Genomic DNA, 19,898 nt, shown 5'->3' with positions numbered 1-19,898 from the left:
TCTAGCTTACACTAAATGTAGTATTAAACTTGCTTAAACGAATGCTTCCAAAGATTGTTATTTTTTTTTTAAATAAAAGTTCAATTTACAATTTGTATTTGAGACAGGAAAATAAATGCAAAGGATGATTGCCTAAAAGGACTAGACATTACCAGTTCTCAACTACTTTTCCTCGGGTATCAATTTCCCCAGTCAGGAGAAAAAAAACCTATTATTTCTTTAGAGAAAAAAAAATAATTTTCTATATTATTTGACTATTTTCTGTCAAAATTAAATAGCTTGAAAATCTAAATAAAATCTGGAAAAAGAATAAGAGTTTAAATTTTTGATGAGGTTGGTCGTCCTGCCCGCAAAGTGTTATTTTTCCCAGGAGAGTGGCAAAAACTGGGAAAGCAAGTACAACAAGTCTACAATTTGAATAATCCAATTTAAACTTAAATTAAAGCAGACCAAGATTAGGTTCTTCATTAATATTTTTAGTTAAAACAATTTAAAGTAAACTAGTGGAAATAGATAATGATTTAAAACTTGCATATTGTGATGCAATGTTTAAAAAAATATCCTGATGTACCGGATCCAACTGAATTTGAATGAGCTTTGGCTATTTTTAGGAGTAATTATCAATAATAAAATTTCATTTATTATGAATTATACATTTTTACCGCATTTATATTTCACACTATATAATCATAGTTGACCTCTTATAATTTTAATTACTCTGTTGGCATTGCAAAATATGCACTACTTCGCTGCTAAAAATTAAAAGATGAGAATTTCTTATTTAATAGTTAGGCCAAATAAATATTTTATACCAAAGTCAGTGAGTTGATTTTTATTGCTTTTTACTCTCCACTTTCTTTCTGCATTCATAAAATAAAAAAGAAAAGCATTTCACTAAAACAATGGATTACTGTTCCACTGATGCAATTTAATATTTTAGGCACAAAAATATGAAAATTATTAGAATGCAGTTAAAATTACTATGATATTAAACACGTTATATCCAATCCCCATAATTGAAGCAAATCTAGTTTTGCCACTTTGGCAAATATGGGCAAAAAATTGTTTTGCCAGGGCACTTTTAGATTTTCCCCCTACCTTTGACAGAAATGTGCCAAACCTATTTTTTTTTTAAAAATTACTTATCTGAAATTTTATGTTTAAAAGAATTAGGCTCATAGAAAATTTTTACTGCATTATATTGCAACATGTTGTGGTGGAGGTTTAAAAAGATTACTTTTGTCACTAAACGCAGATTTTGCAAATTATGAATAAATATAATAAATAATAAAATTGATAGCTAAAAAAATTCATTCCTATATCTTTGTTAACAGAACTCAATTCAACTTTCTCGAATTCTGTTTTTGCCATTTTTTCCACTGCCCTGGCATAAATGACTTCTTGCCTGCAAAATGTCTAACCCTTTGTGTTACCCCCCTTTCAGGTGCAATAATTTTGAATATAATTGTCTAAGCGAATTGCTTTTTTTTTTTTTTTCAATATTTTTCCCCCAATACCTTACATTTAAATATTCTTTTATAATGGCACGAAAGATATCCCTGGAATCTTGTTTCCCGGTCTGTTTGTACACCCGTACGCAACACAAGCGGGCATTTTAGTTAAATCAACAGAAAATATTTACTATTAAACACAGCATTCTAGGTAAAATAGCACTGATAAAGCCCTTCAAAGCCGAATGTTTTGGGTAGCCTTTTCCCCGCGCCAGTTAAAACCGGTTACGGTTTTAGCTTCAGGTTTTGTTGCGTTGAGCGTCTCCCCTTTCTTCTATCCTCCTTGAAAAATTCGGCAAATTTGAAGACAGTTTTGCAACATGACAATTATTATTATTATTATTTTCTTTATTTTTTTAATGATGCCTAATGTCCTTTCTCATTAGGTTTAATGTTGGCATGATACGTGTTCATGATCTTATCATATAATTCAGTACATTCAGAATTTAATTTGGTAATTGAAGAATTCCTTCCCTCCCCCTCCCCGCAAAAATTCAAGTTCAAGCAACCCTGACTGCACCTCAATTTGATAAAAACTTTTCGAATCTTTTCTATGTATGCAGGGTTTTTTTTTCTTTTTCTTTTTTTTTTCAGTTTGCAAAAAGTGGAACTGCATTTTTTTTTTCTTTTGAGGAATGGTGTTAAGGCCAACTTGATAAAATAACATATAAGTATCAAATGTTTGCAGCAGTCACCGTTCTTAAATCTAAACGGCACAAATAAAGTAAAACGGTGAGCAAATGCTAACATTTGTTGAGGTAATCTGTATCATAAACAAAACAGAAACTAACCTCTCCTTTGGAATATTCTCCATATGTCAAACGATACCCGTAAATTTTTGCCATTATCACAGCTTTTGCTTCTGTCATAGAGATCAAGAGAATGGAGTACAAACGTTACAAAGCCCTGAAATATGCTTGCATTTTTCATGCGCTGCTTTCTTAAATTTTGACTCGGGACGTTTATTAAAACACATCTTAAAAGAAGTGGTGTAGTGAATATTGAAAGCATAAAAAAAATTTACATTTGAAGTTGTCAAACAGTTTTTTCCCCCTCTCGTTTTGTTGGGTAGTTTTTCATTCTATGTAATCTCCAAATTTATTTTCAAGTAGAATAACTGATGGGAGATGTCTCACCTATAATTCTCACCTACCGCACCAATAACAAATTAAATTATTATCTTAATAAAAGGCTAGAGTGAGGTACACAACATGTTCTATTGATATGAAATATTTTTACATTTTCTTGGTCTTTTCGTTTGTACAGTTTAACCTCCATAAAAAGGATAAGTTTGGAGAGAAAGAAACATTTTCGCGAATTGCACATTGTTCTCAAAAATATGAAAACAAAGTTCAATTTGCTATAAAACTACCAATTTACCTGCTCACTTTTTTGTTTCATTACACGTAATGTGTATGTTATCTTGGTTAAAGGCTTTTTTTTTTTTTGAGTAATCACGATTGCTTATTGTTCTCACTTGACCGTCCTTGACGTTGTGGTTCCTTTTTCAGCTTGGACCAAGGGCCTCTGCAGCACCACCGCCCACCGTCCTCTGCAGGCGGCGCGGCTGCTCCGGTCCTGAGCTATCCGCTTCTCCTGGTCGGAGGCGTCCATGTCCTACACACACGCAGGCTCACACACACATACACATACGACTTCACACACATACACTTACACATGCCTACGTGCATGCACACAGGTCTACGCACACACACAAGCCTACACACTTACACACATAACTATGCACACGTAACCGCCCAGGAGGAGAGGCACGCTTAGGGAGACAGGAGCCGTTTCTAGAAACGATATCTCCAATGCGTGGGGTCCTGTCGCAGTTCGTGATTGTGAAAAACATAATTTGAATTCAAAATTTCAGAATTCAAATTAACTTCCTTTTTTTTGTGAAAGCTTTTGAGTAAAATAATATAATTTTCAAATACAATAATTATTTAAAGCTAACCAAAACACACTTTCAAAAGTGTAAGTAAATTTCATCTTATTTTAATCACCATAACACTTCACTGAATTCACGATCATGGCGTATTCAAGCGCGATTTTTCTTCTTGTAGTCCAATTTGAAAGTGCAACTTTTTCTTATTCTAGTAAACATATTCTATTAAATTTGAAATTTTAAATATTACATGCTAGACGAGTGATAACTTTATTGCCCTTTCAAGTATGAAGTATCTCAAAAAAAAGGAGTTTTTGGTATTAAGCATCTTTCTTAACATTTATTTGATATATTTTTAATAATCATAATTCCTTGATCGTAGAAATTAATAATTTCCTTATTGGCTCTTACTTAGTTGTGATTATGAAATATTTATAACTGTATCTTTAGTCTAATAACTGATATTTACGTCTCTTTATATCCTTTTTTAGCGGAGTAAAATATTTATACAGTAGCTTAACTTTTGTAAATGACTTTAAAATCGTCTTATATCCTTTTTATTTAGGACAGTAAAATATTTATGACAGTATCTTAAGTCTTGCAAATGTTTTTTATACGAAGAAATAATTGCGTTACTTAAATTTCCGTTTGAAAGTAAAATATTTATGACAATATCTTAAGTCTTGCAAATGATTTTTATATGAAGAAATAATTGCCCTATTTCAATTTTTGTTTGAAAAGTCTAATATTTATGAATATATCTTAAGCCTAGTTAAGGATTCTGTATGAGAAACAAAATGATGGACGCAAACATTCAGTTACGTCCTTCTTCTTTGAAAAAGAGGAAGGTTTATAACTGCATTTTAAACCAAGCTTTTCTCATGAGGAAAAAAAGTGATGCACTAAGAAACTGAGTCACGCCATGGTTCCAGAGGAGAGCAATACAGCATCGTTACCTTCTATCCGGAAGTAAAGAAGGCAGGGACTGGAAGCATCAAAAACGTGTCATCTTCTGTAGGCCACGTTTTAATTGTCTCTCCTCACTCCTTTATTCACCTTTACAAACAGAAATGACGAAAAAGCGAAATTTCTCACCTTCCAAGTGTGATCACGGTAAATTTAAAGAAATTAAACTAAGTTACATGTATACTGTTGATTCACAGCATTGACAATTGAAAGAAAAATTATAATTAATGTATCAGTGACTATAACAGCCAGCAATTTTTGAGATGGGTTAAAATATATTTTACTGTGAGTTAAATTTCCCTCCTATGAACCCCAAAGGCTAAAGATGAATTATACTGTTGTATTTTTATTAAAATACGTATATAACATACGAAAGAGAAAGATTAGAAATCATTACTAACTATTATTCATAGTTTGTTAAAAAATTCTCTACGTGTCGAAAGCTGTTTAAATTCATAAATATTTCAGTTTTCATAAAATGTTCCGATTGGTGTAAGTTAAACAAGGAGGAAAAGATCATGGGTTTGTTGAACGCTACATAGCACATGTTACAACATACGAGTATACCTCGTTGAGGCTATTTTTTAGCAATAGTCAGAATTGAGCTTACACCCAATATTCCGATTGGTGTAAGCTAAACGAAGGGGCAAAGGGCTTGTTGAACACTACATTGCACATGTTGCAATATACGAGTATGCCTCATTGAGGGCATTTTCTGGCAAGCAACATACGACGATGCAACGAAATATATATTAAATTTTAAACTCAAGCTGATACATTAGGCGATGATTGAAAATTTAAATAAACCAAGCAGGTGTTTTTCTTTTTGAAATGAAATAAGCTAGATTTATAATAAAAAAAGTCGAAGCGTAATCATTTGCTTAAAAAACAGAAAACCATTCTTCTCTTTCATTATTTTTAGAAAGACAAAAAGAACTTCGATTTAAATTTGTCGGATGGAAACTCATAAAAAGAATTTTTATCGAATTCACAGTAGAAGACAAACAGCATCAGTGAATTTCCAATGTTATTAATGGACTGGGCTTTTTAGAACATAAAAAATAAAAACTCCAAGGACATTTAGGATTTGGTATTTCCCCTTTTTTTTACTTAGTGCTGCAACTACAGGACGCAGCACTAAATCCTTCAGAAATTTATGTCACATTTTATTTTAGAAAAACTTATTTTCTCAGCAGTCAATAAAAGCGGGTAGAAGTTTTCGCCGAACTTTAAAGCAAGTTAAAGAATATATTTATCGACTGATACTTCACTTTTAAAACACCCGCATATGCAAAACGCTAGTAACTCCAACTGCTAATGTACGACAGCAATAAAACGCTAAATCTATAACTTTGCTTTTACTCCACGAATAAAAAATATTCGATTTTTATGTGCAACGACATTTAATTGAAGAATGGAATATTCCGTCTTTGATATCTCCCAAATAATATTTTAGAGAAAAACTTCACAGTAGTGGGTTGCGACATTTTCGCAGGGCTGCGGAGTCAGAGGTAAAATGACCGACTCTGACTCCGGAAATTTTAGAGCCTTCGCCTCTGACTCCGACTCTTTTACCCAAAATCAGTTCAATTCTAAATCCGTAAGCACTGGCAGAGTTGCGGACTTCTTGGGTAAACGATGGACTCCGACTCCTGAAATTTAAAACCCTCGACTCCGACTCCTCATCCCTGCTTTTTTGGCCCCTAGGGCTGATTGAAGACTGTTGTATTTATTTTGTTTCTGTATTATAGATTAGGTGTCTTCAAATTAGGGTTTTAAATTCATTTTAGCGACACATTAAACGGAACTGAATCGGAAAAACAATTTTTTTCTACGTCTGATGGAATTTTTTTGGAGCTAATCCTACATAGAAGAGGAATTGTAGCCTTTCTCAGTAAATTTTAAATGCAATGGGGTTGTTTCCTTCAGTAAAAAGTACTACTGTTAGTCACTGAAGTTGACAGAATGAGCAAAAAAAAATAACATGAACCAAGAGAATACGTTCGTTTTTCCAATAGTTAATTTTTAATTCATTTTTAAAATGTCCATTTTTTCAAACAAGGCGTGGTCTTTAGGACGTCACAAACGATGTAGGGTAGACCGAGGCACATTTACAACGATTTTTTTCAATAAATTTTCAAATTTTTAAGTTTTAGTTTAGGAAATTTTAGACAAGGCGATTTTATGAAGCAGTTAATGGAGTCAAAATTGGTATATTCAGTTGTTGCTCAGTTTGTGTTTTAAACCGTTAAAAAAGTATTTTTAAGTCCAAGTCGGTTGCGTAAACTTGCCCCGGACATGGGGTACGTTTACGCATATTTATTTTGACACCTGGTGGTTCTGTTAGTGTTTTGAACATAATGTCTTACCATCGCACAAAGGGGTATTTGAGCCAAAAAGCTGTCCAAAAGTCGAAAAGTCAACTTTACTGCTTGATGTCGGCCTTAGGTTTGAACACAGGTGGATAAACATGCCATTATGTGAAGTGTCCTTTTTTCATTGAAACAATTCCATAAAAAGTTGTCAGCAGCCGGAACTTAGCGCTTTGACTGTTCGGTTGTTGTTGTTTACGGACATTCGAGATTTTCAATAAACCTTCAACGTCTTATTTTTCGCGTTAAAATTATATTAGAAGAGAAGTTTGTTATGGATGAGCTTGGGGAAGGTTTATATCCTATTGTTCATCAATTTTTACTTTTTAAGACTATTAGTATTTTTTTAATGCAATTCTCGAAGCCTCACAAAAATATCATACTTTTTTTTCCCCGAGCCCTTCCATAATAAATGTTTCTTCAGCTATCACTTTTAACGCAAAAAATAAGACAATGAAGGCTTGTTGAAAAACTTTAATCTCCCAAACAAGGACAACCAACTCATGAAAGTGTTAAACTTCGACTTCTGGTAAAGTTTTATGATTAGTTTCAATGAAAAAAGAACGCTTTCACATACTGCCATGCTTATCCTCCTGTTGCGAGACTCAGGACCGACAATAACCTGTAAAGTTGAAATTATTGATTTTTGGCCAGCTTTTTGACTTAATATCCGTCTGGGCATCGTTAAAATAAAGCACATTTATTACAGACTGAATAGTGTATAAAGTAAAAGCTGAATGGGCATGAATTCAGCACTACATGATTGTAACCTATAATATACGAATTTGTAACTCAACTTAAAAATAAATGATGATTTCTAAATAGCCTAAAAATACTAAAAAGGTTTGAGACAGTTCGGAGTGAAAAAAAGTCACTGCACGTTTAGAAATAAGGCACCGTAAGAACGTGTTTAAAAGTGCTCCGACGTCAATGCGTAAGCTTGTCCCGTCGCCAAGTTTGGGGTTATTTTTAACGTGAAAAAAAATTAATGACATTTCGATTCATACAATTACAATTCTCAAAAAAGGGTAAAATTCTGCTAATTTTTATATATTTGTTCTTTTTTAACAAAGTATTATTTATTCCCAATAAACTTCAAAACGTTCAGCACAAAACTTACTCAACTTGACAGAAAACACTTTTATTTCTGCATGCTGGACCGAAGCTCGACTGATGCTCAAAACCGTGTGCGAATATATGCTAGAGAGCAGCACCAATCTGTTATGACTGTTGGCCCTCCAGTTATAATTCGTTTTGAAAAAAGGGCTCTGCGTAAACGTGCCCCATGCGTAAACGTGCCCCGGTCTATCCTACTTCGACGCGTTTCACTGGCGCGCTGAATGTTTACGCTTGCTGTCTACCGCATTCACAGGTTATGATAATTAAGAAGCTTATCAAATATTGCGCTCTACGTTTGCTATCAACCATATTGTTGCCACTACACGATAATAAAGAAGTGAATTGAATATTGCGCTCTGCGCTAATGGCAACAGTGAATGGCAGTTCATCATTTGTGGTGTCATACGCAGAAGCGTAAAAAATAAATTTGAGTCCAAGCGCAACAATTAAAATATTTTTTTTAATTTTAAACTTTTTCAAATTATTTAAAAAATGGTCAAATCCTATATTTTTAAACTTGCTCTTTCAGAAAAAAAATATATACTCCTAAAATTTTGGAAACGACCCCATTCTAAGCCTTTATTCACGCAAGCGGTAACGATCGAGCACTTAAAACAAAGTAAATATTTCCCCGTTTCACTTATCTCCGCAACCCCACTTCGCCCTATATTCTCCTATATATAAATAGTAATACACTTTTACTCATAATTGGACAATTATTACCATATCTCGTAGGCATGCTGTGATTCTCTGAAAGCAAAGGGGATTAAACATATAATAGAGTGGTTCTATTTTGGAATCGCGTTACCACTTAAAAGTTGTAGTTTGGCATCCTCAATTGGGGGGGGGGATTGAATTTTGACATCTTGAATTCAAATTATGTTTTTCGCAATCACGAATGTGTGTATGTAGGCGTGTGTGTTTGTGTGTGGGGGTATATGTTTGTGTGTACGGGTTATGTGTGTAGGCATATGTGTTTGTGTCTGTGGGGAAGGGGTATGTGTAAGTGTGTGTAGGTATATGTGTTTGTGTCTGTGTGCAGGCATGAATGTGTGGGCGTCTGTATGTATGCGTGTGTGTATGTGTTTGTATGTGTGTGTAGGTGTATGTGTTTGTGTGTGTGTGTAGTTGTGTATGTATGTGCGTGTGTATAGGACATGGATGCAACCTGGAGACGGCTTTCGCTAGAGGTGCAGCATCGTGAGGAGCCCGTCGACGGTGATGGTGCGGAGGGTGGCGGTGGGAAAAATCAAAGGAACGTCAAAAACAGTCAAGTGAGAACAATAAGCAATCGTGATTGCTCAAAAAAATATATTCTAAGTTCTGGCTTCTTCTGTTCGCGAATAAGGTCGAAAGTTTGAAAAGATATGCTTAAGACTGAATTTTTCAAAAAATAATAAAATGAGTTTTTTTTATATTTTTAAAAGGCAAAAGCCATAAATTGTCAGTATGTAGCGTAGTTTATACCTAAAAAATATTTTATAGCTTTTGCATGAGATATTTCGTTTGCGCATAAGCCTTAAATTGCGCTAAAATCTCCTGAAATTTGATGCCCAATTCGTAGATCGGTAGATTAGATCTTTAAGCGTATGCACGAATTAAAGATCTAATGTAAAAGCTATTAAATATTTTTTAGGTTCAAACTACGCTATATACTGATAATTCATGGCTGTTGGATTATGAAAAAAAACAAAAAAACTAATTTTATTATTATCTTAATACTTTATTTTAAAAATATTTTTTCAAACTTTTAGCCTTATGGACGAACTAAAGATGTCAATTTAATTTTTTTTTTTTTAATTTTTCCCCAATTGAGGAAACTAAACTACAAATTTTGAAAGGTAACGCGATTCTGAAATGAAAAAATCGATAGTTTCGAACCACCCTATTAGACATACAGGACTAACACAACATAAGTTAAACATACAGTACTGCATACATAACAATTTTGCAGGAATACACTACTGAGAATGTAGCTACCAAACAGAATCAAGGTAAAAGGCCCGAATTTAGTACCCGGTAAACTGTCAATCTTGCTCATAAAAAGACACCGATTTCCACTTCACATCGGTTACATAAATCTTTATACATAAAGGGCTAATCTCTGTCCGGATGTCCGGGATAAACTTCAAAACTACTGGAGGGATTTTAACCATTTTGTCACCATAGATAGCTACATAATCGGGGAACAACTTAGGCTATAATTTATTGCTAAAAAACTTAGTTTAAGAACGTCGTGATCGAAAACAGTAAATGTCATGTAATTTCCACATCAAATGATCAAAGATCAAACCCATTCAAAAAAATCAGTAATCCAACGTCAGAAAGCACAAATATTGCAAAATATTGCAGACACGTGTTTCGGTGTTACAAAGAACACCTTTTTCAATGCAAAGAAATGTGAGCTTCTGGATGAAAAGTCATCCGAGAAAAGCAACACGGTGGAACAGGAGATAGTATAAATATCAAAAACTAGAAATTAAACAAAACAAAAAAGATGAAAGAGATGTCAACGTTACATTTTTTTTTTTTTTTTTTTTTGCAAGCAAATCGCTTTGAAGAGCTTTTTGTACCTGAAAAACTCCTGTAAAGTAGAAAGATAAATATTTGAGTTTTATTAAAAGTCTAGTAAAACTTTTCTTGCTTGGTTTTAATCTTGTATTCAGTTTCCATTTTTTTTTTCTCAATATATATGTATTTAATTTATTGTTAACTTACTACTTTCGATACCTTAGACAGGTTTGTCTCATTGTGTTCAATTAAAACAGAATTTTGCAGGAAAATATCATATTAACATACTTTACTGCTACGCAAGACTTGTTTCTATATAGCTTCTATATTTCTAAATTACTTGTAATGCTATATTTGTGCTTTTTGAATATATGAAAGGACTCAGAAAAAAACAATTATAGTTTACCACACACCATTTCTGGCGCCACACCGCAAATAAACCTGCACAATTTGGAACACTTTGTTTCAGAAAAAGTGATCCTATTATGTGAATGTATGATATGAAGTGTTCTGAATAAACTCCGTCAGAAGGAAAGTGTTCCAAATGGGCTCTGGATACTGAACCTCGACTGCCAATACACGAGTCCAGGCAGCAGGGGGTTCGTCAACACATTTGAAAACATGTTCGGTCACATTTGGGCACACTTGTAAAATCATTGCTTTCTTTGCTGCAATGAGAATGGCTAGATGAAGATTGGTTGGTTGTACTTTATACTGTATGTATACACTATTAAATTAAATGACGTTATTTTTACTGTAAGTTTTGTTACATTTTTTCAATACCCTCACTCATAAACTTAATTGAAAGAACTCTGTGCTACGAAATTGTGACGTATTTCATCACGTGTGCCAAATTCTGCGAAGCTACGCCGAAAGTATTAGTAAACATTGATGTCGATTTCAGAATTTTCATCTGTAACTGTGTTGGTTTGGTTTGGAATAATTTAATACAAGTTACTTATTTCCATAACTATTCATTACATTATGCTTAAACATTTGAAAATTGACTTAGCACTCGCAGATCGTTGAGCTCCATATTTTGTGTACATTATGCGTTAGCATTTGTATATTAAGCACTTGTACATCTCTGAGCATTCACATTTTGTTTTAAATAAATTTTATTCATCATACTGTTTAAGTTGTAGAGGAATTTAAATAAATAAGTTTAAAAATTATACAATTGTAATCCAGATGTTTGACCATCGATTATGCTTGGAGCAAGGATTCCCAACCTTTATTGTTATTTGTTACTTTATATATTTATGAAATTTGATTCACACAATTTAAATTTAACACAAATGCATAGTAAAGCAAAAAAAATGATGTTTGAAATTCTACTCTGAGCTCGAAACATATGCAAAAAATTATATCAGCTATCTTGATCTATTTTCTGAAACTACTAAAGCTTATATAGGATTGTATAAATGTATGTGTGTCTCAGTACATATATCGGGCCAGGAAATGTTCAAAAATAGGGTTGGGAATCAAAATGTTTAAAAGCACTGGTTTAGAAGATAATTCTGAGAAATTTACCTTTTTTTTTTTTTTACCTTATTTAAATCAATTTTTCAATTTGCTGTTCAACACGTTACTAAAAAAATTTTATATTTTGAAAAATGACCACGTCCTATTTAAGTAAAATGTACAACTTGATGAACTAAAATTAAATAACATATGATGAAAATTTTGACGTAAACGTGTAATTATTGGATAAGTAAAAAGTTCATTCTGTTGCATTATCAAAGAAATATATCAATATTATACATATATTTCATGCAAATAATACTAACAACACTAATACTAATAATACTAATAAATACTATAAAAGAGAGAATCAGGGGCCCACAGACTGGAATTCTCGGCATTTTCTGGGCTTTTAATTAAAAATTTCTTATTTTAGCTTTAATAACGCAATTTTAGGCCATATTTTTAATGTTCGGGCAAATGTGTAGGGATACCTTCCCGAGATATTTGTTGAAGCTGATGTTTTGAAAATAACGTTTAAGCTGTCTTTGGGTGATGTAAAGGTGAGAAAACGAAGGGGGGCGGGCGTCTAGAAAAATGAATTAAACTGGAGTTTTAAAATTGCAATTTTACATTGGTCTTTAGTAAATTATAGGGTAAGAGTTTCCATGAATGATCCACTCCGAAAACGATTTAGAGGTGAAGAATTAAGAACATTTTTAGGGGACTTAAGGGGATATCCAATCTCAATGTTTCAAAATTTAATTTTAAAAGTATAATTTTAAGCTGAACTTGAAGACGTTAGAGCAGGGAGACTCGGAGAATCTCGCCGTAAATTAAAAAAAAAGAAAAGAAAAGAAACTGATGTTTTAAAAACATTTTAGCTATATTTGATGATAAAAGGGTAGGGAGGGGGGGGGGGTCTAATTCTAGAAAAAAATTATCCAAGAAAATTTAGTGTTAAAGGGGACATATATTATTTGTGTTCAACTAATAAAGTTTATAAATGTAAAAAATAGCTTTTATAAATTAAATTTTTATGGAATTTTACAATAGAATCGACTTGCATGTAAAAACGAGGAGTCTGCAATACAACTGTCCAGCAATGTGATGTAAATTTTAAAATCTGAACATGTGTCAAATAAATTAATTAAAAATATATTGAGTTAAATGACTGTTAAATAGTAAAACTGTAAACGATTTCTTCAGATGCGTTTCAGGATTTCCTTTTATTGAAAAGAAATGAACATACTTCTCGCTCGAGTTATGTAAGACTTTTTCCTGACGTCGTTTGTATTTAAATTTCCAGACATTTGAAACTGAAAGTCATTTTTATCGTATTTCGAAAAGCTTTGAAACAATGAACCTGCCACACCAAATTTAATTGAACGTTCGACTGAAACAAAATAAGTCAAAGTTGACCAACACTCAATTAATTAAACTTTTGCCCAAAGACGATAAGAATTCAGCAATACTACTTTCAGCAATGTGATGTGAATTTTAAAACGTGTATATATGCCAATTAGGTTAATTTTAAAAATATTTTGTTTTACGAGAAGATGTGTTTAGTAAACTGCAAAATAGAAACTTAGAGGTTCTAAGTGTATCAGTTTAAAATGTAAATTAAATACGCTTTTAATTTTTAGCTGCATTAGCAAACTTATTTCTTCCTTGAGACAATTTAACTTTTTAAACAGCAGTCTGTATTTCAAAATATAATTAAGCAAGTTTGACCAGGAATTTCTGTGAACTCGTGTTTTTATTTAACGAAAATCGAACTATTGAAAAAATTCAAGTACAACTGAAACTTTTTAAGTTCAAGTGGCCCATTCAACTCAAACATAATTCGATCCAATCGAATAAGATTGCATCTACCAATAGCACAGTCAAAAACTTGCATTGCCTCATCCAGTTGAAATTTCTCACTACCCTACTGGTAGAGAGCATTCCGTCGAATTGAACACAATGGAGTTGAATGTGCCATTTAAAAAAAAAGCAAGTTGCATTTAATAACTTTTGATCAACCTAATAATCAGATTTTCACAAAATTTTATTCCAGAAGTAATTGTTCCATAAAATTGTACTGAAATAACAATTTAGAAACAGTACCTAGTGAAATATTTGTCGCTCAATTTTTCACCAAGTGGGCGACCATTCATAACATCATTTCATGGGCACATTCAACCTAACAGAATTTATGATTCGATTCGAACGAATTCTATCAACCAAAAGTGAAGCCAGAAATTTCCTTTACTCCACCAAGAAGAAAATGTCTCGCAACGTGACTGGTAGATAGAATTTGATCGAATCGAACATAATTGAGAAAAATATGCTTCTTAGTCGTCATTTAAAACTACACCGATTTGGCTCAAAAAAAAAAGGAAAAGTGTAAACGCTTCTTTTGAAACCTCTGTCCACATCAAAAATGGAGATGCACAACCAGACTCCACTCAGTCTACATACAAAATTGTAACTTATTACGGCATACAGTTTTTCAGTTATGCGAGATACATTAAAACCAGAGGTGAATTCGTGCTTGGTCTTACTGGAACGTCGTTACTTTTCAAGAAAAATAATTCAGCTTCCACACAAAACTGGCCAAAAATTGTTATTCAATCATTTGTCATTAGCTTTTCTGGTACTGTAACATTTACGAATTCACCTCTGATACATCGTACTTACTGACATTACGAGAAAACTCGTGATAATGAATTCAGTAATTATCAAAAATGAGCATTTTGATTGCCCGTACATTCATATGCACTTGCAGACGAGTTGAAAAGATTAAACATACATCTGGGAATGAGTTAAATGGAATTTTTTGGCCTAATTCAAATGAAATTGGTTTTTTTAATTTAATTCATTTACTCTTGTACTTTGCACAATGAAGAAAAACTAAATACTAATTAATTGGCGATTCCATCTTTGCAGTGAAGTTTCACATAAATGATTAGTTATTAAAGAATTTCATTGCTTTATAATGGTATAAAAAAGCACTACTGTTTTTAATGGTCATTGATCATAAACCGAGCAGTAGACTACTGAGTAGCTAAGTAGTAGGAACGTAAACAAATTAGATTTATAGACAGTAATAAAAAGTTTTTGTTCTTGAGGAATTTTTTTTTAATTAATTTATATAACCATTTGTTTTTGACACATTTTTGTTTACTTTTTACATTATTGATTGGCTTTGAAAACTTACTTATGGAAATTTATATTTCAAATTTAGTTGTCATTTCTGTAATAAATATGATTTTGTACTACAATTTCCTGCTACTGTTTTTGCTCCTTTGTCATTTTGCTGTAAACTATTCAATTGATTTTGAGATGCCATTAGATTTTAAATTTTCATACTAATAATGCAGATTAATAATCATATTCACTCAAAGCCTAAACCCATCATCAAGCCTGCAGTCTCAACAAAAATGAATTATTGAGTATTTTTTTCTTTTTATAAGCTTCTTTTATACTTGGGTAGCACACATTCCGGGAAGATATTAGTGATCGGTAATTGTTCCGAAACATATCCTAAAAACTGTTCTAAAACGTGTGCCACAAAATGTTTAGCGCAAGTGTTCAAAAACCATTTTTTTTACACTATCCATGAAATGTCTAAAAAGTGCGCTAAAAAGGATATACATGTTCCGAACAGTGTTTCTAGAAGTGTTTTGAAAACTGTCTGGAAAAAGTGTTCTAAAAAAGGGGACAAGTGTACGTGTTCAAAAAGTATTATGACATGTGTTCACAAAACGGTTCTAATAACTATTACAAAAATAGTGTTCTTAAAAAGGGGACAAGTGTACGTGCGAAAATAGTGTTCAAAAAGGGTTTGATTATTTGCAGTGCACTATTCTCATATTTGTACAAGCAACACCTCAAGGCTGCTCCGGGGATCACTATACTGGTTACAAAAAGCCCTTTCTAAAATTTGTATGAGTGTACTTTCATTTGTGGCAAGTTTTGCATGTTAGTGTATTTCTGCATTCAAATATTTATGAGAGTAAATTCAACGTTGAACTCAAGGTTGAGAAAATTCCAAAATTGTATTTAATCTTATTTTCCTTTGGCAATTTGTTACACTTAGTCTGTTATTGCTGTGATCATACCCATATTTTAGTTGCTAAAAACGGTTTTTTACATTTAATAAGCATATTACTAGGATTCATCATATTCACTCATATTCGAAAACAATGGGGTCGTTTCCAAAATTTTAAAAGTATTTTTTTCTGAAAGAACATGCTTAAAAACATATTATCTATAACCATTTTTTAAAATAATTTGTTTAAGTTAAATATTTAAAAAAAATACTTAAATCGGTGCGCTTTCATAGTTTACGTTTCTGTCGTGAGACATCACAAATTATGAAATGCCATTCAGTGTTGCCATTCACGGAGAAAAATATTTAATTTGCATCTTTACTCACGTGTATTGGCAACGGTATGGTTGATAGCAAGCGTAGAACGCAATTTTAATTCGCTGCTTGATTATCCCACCGTGGAAACGTAGTAGAAAGATGTGCCAAATTGCATCATTTGTGACGTCATAAAGACCACGCCTTGTTTTCAAAATCGCACATTTTAAAAAATGTGAATTGAAAAATACCTGGAAAATAAAAAAAAATTTCTGGGTAAATGTTTTTTTTTTTTACTCATTCTATCAATTTCAGTGACTAAAAGTAGTAATTTTGACTGAAGGAAACAGCCCCATTTGTTACACTTAGCCTGTTATTGTTATGATCATACCTATGTTTCAGTTGCTAAAAAAAGTTTTTTACATTTAATAAGCATATTACTAGGACTCATCATATTCACTCATATTCGAAAACAATTGTCAGCTAGCTTTATTTGAAGAACACCATGACACTTCTCTATAAGCATGAACTCGAGGTGGAAAATTATTGAGATTAAAACTTGGAAGGAGAGAAAACTAATAGGATGACGCAGTGATCGGAAGTAGTGCGCTACGAATAGTGACGCTATTGCAGTAGCTACAATTTTCAGTGGTTTGTAGTGTAGCGCACTACTTTAAAAAATATTGAGTAGCGAGTAGTTCGACACACAAAAAATAGTAGTTTGTAGCGATTTCTGAAAACTAAAATTAAAATTCTAAAATGAGTCCTCATATAAATAATAGCCGATGATCGAGTAACCCGTGTGTTTTAACAATGAAACTCTGGCCCCACGGCATGACAGTTTGATAATTTGTTTTGGTAATGTTTAACATGCAGAGAAAGGCTTTATTTTGACAGGCTGAACTCGATCCGGTAATTTAACTGTTTTACTGATAAGACTTTCCTTTTAGGAAAACGAAGAAACCAAAACACTTAACGCTATCTACTGGAGTTTAAAGTTAATCTACTAGTGTTAGGGTTAAAATTTCAACTATCAAAATATCAACAAAAGGCAATTGCTTCGTTCAAATGTAGAAACAATTTTCACCCGTCACAATATGACGGGCGAGAGATTTTCTAGTTTTCAATAAAATTCAAACTTCTACTTTTCTATAATGCAATTAATTTTATAGGAACTGAAAAGTTTTTATAAAATTATATTCCATTATAGAAATTAAAAGTTTTTCTCTTCTGTTTAAAAGATGTTTTCCCCATGTAATCAATTTTATGTGTATATGCAAGCCGACGTAAAAGTTAAATCAAATTATACTTCTACTATTTACATTTTTCAAATCACCAAATTTTAAATTTTTAATTTTTTACACTTTTTAATCCTTTTTTAGAGTGAATATTCGTAGAAATGGTTTAAATAAGAAATGATAATTCTAAATAATATTTTATACTTAAATGAGCTAATTTATTAATCTGAGCAACTTTTCGAAATTTTTTCGTTCAATCCTTAAACGGTGTGTGTGCATGTTTCTTATTTATTTATATGTTTTAATGTAGCGACTGCATTTCAAAAGTAGTTTGTAATCGCTACATTTAAAAAAAAAAAAGTGGTGGTAGTTGTAGTTAAATACATTTGTAATAAAGTAGCTGTAGTTGTAGTTTGCTACAAAAATATGTATTTTGTGCAACCACTGGGATGATCCAAATGTATACAAATACCTTCCGGGCCCCCTAATAACTCAAACCACAAATTGTTAACAAGTTTTTATTTTCAATCAGTAATATAATTATGTAACCTCGCTATCAAAAAGAGTTGGCCTTCTAGTAAGCAAACTTTAAATACCGAATCGATCAAAAAAAAAAAAAAAATATATATATATATATATATATATATATATATATATATATATATATATATATATATATATATATATATATATATATATATATATATATATATATATATATATATATGAGTAAAAAATATGGTGTTGATAAATTTTCGACACACAGCGTTTAGAATAAAGGGATATTAAATGGTGCAATGCTCTATGGGCAATTATTTATCCCAAAGTTCGTCTTAAGCAGTGTAGTGTTGCATAGTCATGTTTTAGAATCACCTTACAATCCCTGAAATATATTCGAACAACATTATACCATATGACTTCCAGTTATTCCTATGGTTAAGCAGCAAAAATGTTGAAAATTTATCTGAAATCCAAAAAGCCATTTACAGATATTTTGCTCCAAAACGAATTGACTTTCATCGATCAAAAATTTATTATTTTCACACTCATTGGCAAAAGATTGTTGATGAGGTAGGTAGTTGTATCCTGAACTAAATATAAAACCTTGATAAAACTTTAGTGTTTGATGAAAAAAGACCTTGATTTCCAGTCACCCGAATAATTCTTTGTATGTACTACAAATTCTCCGAATATTTGTTTTAAATCATCTTTATTTCTCAGAAAAGGTAGAATTATGAAAGATCAATAAGTGAAACACAGAACGTCAAAGTAATTACTGGTCTTAATTAGTTTAATAATCTTTAAATTACTGGTATTAAAATGAGAGAAAATGAAGCAAGAAAAGACGATCAAATTGTTTATGGAGCGTGAATATATTCGATAACGGATGTTTGCTTGTGTATCGTTTTATTCAATCAAAAAATTAGATTTTTTTTCTGATATGGAGTGTGTACTAGGGTGGTTCAAAAAATCTTTTTTCAGTTAGAATCCATGACGCCTCCTTTTGGAGGGATCAGAATTAAAAGAAAGATATAGAAGAAAGTTTCGTGATGGCCACAACATACTAGTTTTGTAAGTAACTATTTTATTGCAATACATATGCATATTACTAGTGTATATTATTATAATATGTAGCATTGATTTTTCCCAGTTCAATGTATTTTTTAACTCCCCTCCCCATACTTATGAAGTTTGGGGGAGTGGGTTGAGCTCCCCCTTTCAGTTGAAATAGGAAGCTAAAATTCTTCCAGTATATTATTATCCACAAGTGCAAAAATATTGAGGGGTGTCCTGTTATCTAGAAACTTTTTTTACACGTAATTTTGAACCACCCTAGAGTGTACAATTTCAAAATCTCTCAATATATCTCCAGTCGTCCAAATATGGTTACGTGTAAAGAAACGGAAAAGAAAAATAACAATTGACTAGTAGTTATGCAAGCAATTTTAATGACTCACTGGTTTGTCACAGTGATGCAAAAATCCTGCCGCATTCTTAAACAGCACTTTTACTCATTAATTTGAAACTTTAAACTTACTTTCATCCCAATCAAAAATAAGAATTTAGTCAAATTTAAGAGAAAAACAATTTAAAAAAAAGCATTTTTTTCCACAAACGAATCAACATTACTAAATCTTTGAAATACACATTTATCAAAATAAATACTTTAAAAGATTAAGCATTTAAATCCCGTTTTCAACCTTGACTTGAATTCACACGATGCATTTTTTTTAACACACTTCGCATCCTAAAAAGTTAAACTTAAAAAAAAAAAACATTAAACAAATAAAAGTGCATTACATGCCTTTTTTTTTAAAACATTCGATTTCAATGCACAATTCCAAATATTTATTTGAAGTTCTTTCTTCAAAAAGCCTTAAGGGACTATCAAAATTTAACTGTTGTGTAAAACAAAGCATTTCATGAGATTTAATCATCTTTCACGAAGCAAATGCATTCTTCTAATTTGAGTAT

This window comes from Uloborus diversus, chromosome 4, assembly GCF_026930045.1.
Source record: "Uloborus diversus isolate 005 chromosome 4, Udiv.v.3.1, whole genome shotgun sequence".
In the NCBI taxonomy this organism is placed as follows: domain Eukaryota; kingdom Metazoa; phylum Arthropoda; class Arachnida; order Araneae; family Uloboridae; genus Uloborus; species Uloborus diversus.
Note: the sequence above shows the minus strand (reverse complement) of the source record.